Here is a 3,236-nt window from a genome sequence, read left to right as displayed (position 1 = left end):
TGATTAATCTTGCAGTACTGTTGATTTCCGTTGCATTTATAATGTTTGTTATTCCTTTGCTAGTGGTCTCAAGTTCTTTTTTTAGTATTTTCAAATCGGCGAAAAACAGTTTTATAGAATATTGGCTGGGCAAAATGTTACAATCATTTAAAGACAATGTTAGAGTTCGGCAGGATTTTAAAGCTATTAAAACAATCGCTTTTGTTTTGGGTGATTGTATTATCATACGGATGCCCAGTTTAGTTATGCTGTTTGTTGATTGTTATAATAACATGGTTAATGACTCGGAAAAACCCAATGCATTGTGGCCCTGGGTTGATAAAATTGCTTTCACTTCATCAACAATGAATCCACGTTGCAACGAACACATCTGTAACATTTCTCAAAGGTCACCCGCCATACATTTTATTCTTTACCGGAATAAATTACACTAAATCTAATTACTGACGATAAATGACAACAAACGAAATAAATAGACGAAATGAAAGCTTAAAACATACCTGACGGTTTGGATCTCTAAAGAGACTCGAAACGCACTATCACGAACATACAACGACAGATCACATAACATTATTGAAACTTTTCGCGCAAAAACTAAAATATATACCGACGCGAGGGGACTGAACCCTACTATGTGGATGGACCATTGGCCCTTAAAATTTATTGTAACACACTTATATATTACTTTCGAAATAAAGAATTTCGCCGAGCCTTTCGCCGTAGCTATCGCTTGTTGCCTTGTGGAAAGAGCAAGGAAAGCACAAGAAAAACTGGGCTGGAAGAGAACACCTTATGGCAGGAAAAGATGTGAGATTTGTCGCCATTGATACGCGATGTTGAAACAAACTGCTGCTTGAGTACATTTGGAATTTGATTAAAAAATTTGGTCTTGGTAACAATGTTTAGCTTGGTTGCCTATTTAGTTGTCTATTCGTATTATACCCTCCCTTTTCTTAAACTTTACGAGTTTCTTTAGCAGTGCCCCAGTTACTCAGTTGCTCTATATGGAGCCAACCTTTAGGGGATGATATTCAAAAAAGAATACAGACAGGTGTGCGCTCAAAAAAGTCGGTCGCAACGACGAATTTAACAAACATTCAGCATGTCACTCGAGGCGATATGTTAGGTCGACTTGTCGCCGTTACGAGTCGTAGTAACGTATTCCTTGGCGTGTCCTAACCTTTTAACATTTAATTTTGTTTCACCACGGTCTAGTTGTATCCGCCGTCTTCCGGTTCTTTATAAGGTCTCTATTATCGCGGATGGAGACCTTAGTGCTTTATTTTAGCTCCCATGAACGCATCGTAAGTACAAAAAAATTCGTCATTCTCACTCGAAAAAAAAAAGGCCCTAACTGACTAAAAACTAAAGTTTGGTGACAGGCGTTTGATGGGGTAAAAATTACATGTCATGAAAGACTTGTTTCATATATGACAAAGAAAGAGGTAGTTTAATTATGTATAGGTTTATATTAAGTAGAAAGCAGAGTTACGTAATACAAGCTTAGAAATTAAGGACTTCCGTTTGATCATTGACTGTTCAGCGGGGCACCAGGTTTGTAATTAGGCAAGATTCCTTTTCTGCTAGGATTGTCCTCAGAGTTAAGTCTCCTTAGTTTCCAAGTTGCCACGCTTAGGAGTCCCAACATTTCATACCATCCGGTTCCCCTCTGGCTGTGCATTATGGTCTGATGCATTTTGTTCATGAACATAGGGCAGCCAACGGAAGGTGCGGCGAAAGGCTCGGCGAAATTCGCTATTTCTGAAATAGTATATCAATGGGTTTACCGCTGATGAAGTAAGAGCGACTGCCTCGACCCAAGGCTGTACAATCAACTTAATTTGCCGTACATTGCAATCCCGTTTTGCTTCTCTATTATAAAATTTTACCAACTGCAGAACTACGCTAGGTATCCATGTAATGATACAAGCACCCAAAACAAGAGTGACTGTTTTGATAGCTTTGAAATTCTGCATAGCACGAACTTTAGTATTTTTGTCGGAATCAGGAAGCTTTTTAACTGCTAAAATGCTTCTAAATTGTTTTCTGGCTAATTTGAAAGTGAAAATGTAGCAAAAGGAGACCACTAATAATGGAACAACAAACGTTGTACATGCAAAGGACATAAATAGTTCGATCTTTTTTTTTTAACGTAATCAACAAAGGAAGACTCAATGAAATAAACCACACCAAAATAATGACCACAAAGCATCTCCTTTTACTTAAAATGTTCTGATACCGGAAAGGAAAGCGAATCGCGATAAAACGGTCGATTGAAACACAGCAAACGTTGAAAGCAGTGGCTGCAGTTGTGTGAGCCCACAACACTAATCTGATCGTAAACAAAGGGCTTCGAGGTGGTGGCTGAATCCAACATCTGATAGCAATCCAAACAGGATCTATGACAAGGCCGACAAAAGCGTCCGCCACGGATAACGAGGCTAAAAAGCGGTTGGAAATTGTTCGTAAAGACTCGTTTTTGTAGAACAGCCACAACACAACGACATTTCCAGTGGCAGCGGCTACACCAGACAAGGAGAACCACACTGATAGAACGATGGATGCTGCACTACTGAGATGTTCGTACGAGCAGTTACCTTTCATGTTAACTTGGTGTAAAGCAACAGCAAAAGTCGAGAAATAAGCGTGAAAACCTTCTTAAATTTTCAATTACCTGCCGTCGTCAGCGAACGGATGTTACCGACTGTCGCTGGGATGGTTCTTTTTCCTTTTTTTGAATGCAATTATTCACAATTTTCTCTTAATATGCAGTTTATCGACGGGCACACCTAATTTTCTTGCGGCATTTGTTTGAGAAAAGGTGCCTGTGATAATAAAAATATCACAAAGTTTTTTGAAAATATGTTTTGAAACGTAGATTCTGTTTTATTCGTCTACAGTTCATCAATGTAAATATAGTTATATCTCAAATTATCGGCAGAAGTTAAGTAAAAATCAACAAACGTTTCCCCTCGATTGGCAGCTGCTTCCTTGACACGAAGTGTCCAAAACGACAACGACTAAAAGTTTTTTAAAACGCTTTAAGAACCTTTTTCACGCCAATCTCACAATTGTTCACACTCGTGGACAGACTCAGGGGGGCCTTATTTGAATCTTACCAAACTAAATGTCAGGTTTGTTGCTGCATATTGAAAGTTGGTAGCCTAATTTAAATGAGGAAATGTGTTGAGTTTCGAATTAAAAATTGATCTTAAAGTAGTCGGTAATTTAATACA

At 38.5% G+C, this 3,236-nt stretch overlaps 1 pseudogene; it reads right to left on the bottom strand.

Moving 5' to 3' along the window:
• Positions 1-1,148: 1,148 nt before the first annotated feature.
• Positions 1,149-2,868, bottom strand: LOC148723969 (adenosine receptor A2a-like; annotated as a pseudogene).
• Positions 2,869-3,236: the final 368 nt, after the last annotated feature.

This window comes from Stylophora pistillata, chromosome 9 (assembly GCF_964205215.1).
Source record: "Stylophora pistillata chromosome 9, jaStyPist1.2, whole genome shotgun sequence".
Taxonomy (NCBI): domain Eukaryota; kingdom Metazoa; phylum Cnidaria; class Anthozoa; order Scleractinia; family Pocilloporidae; genus Stylophora; species Stylophora pistillata.
Note: the sequence above shows the minus strand (reverse complement) of the source record. Positions and strands in the feature narration are given on the sequence as shown.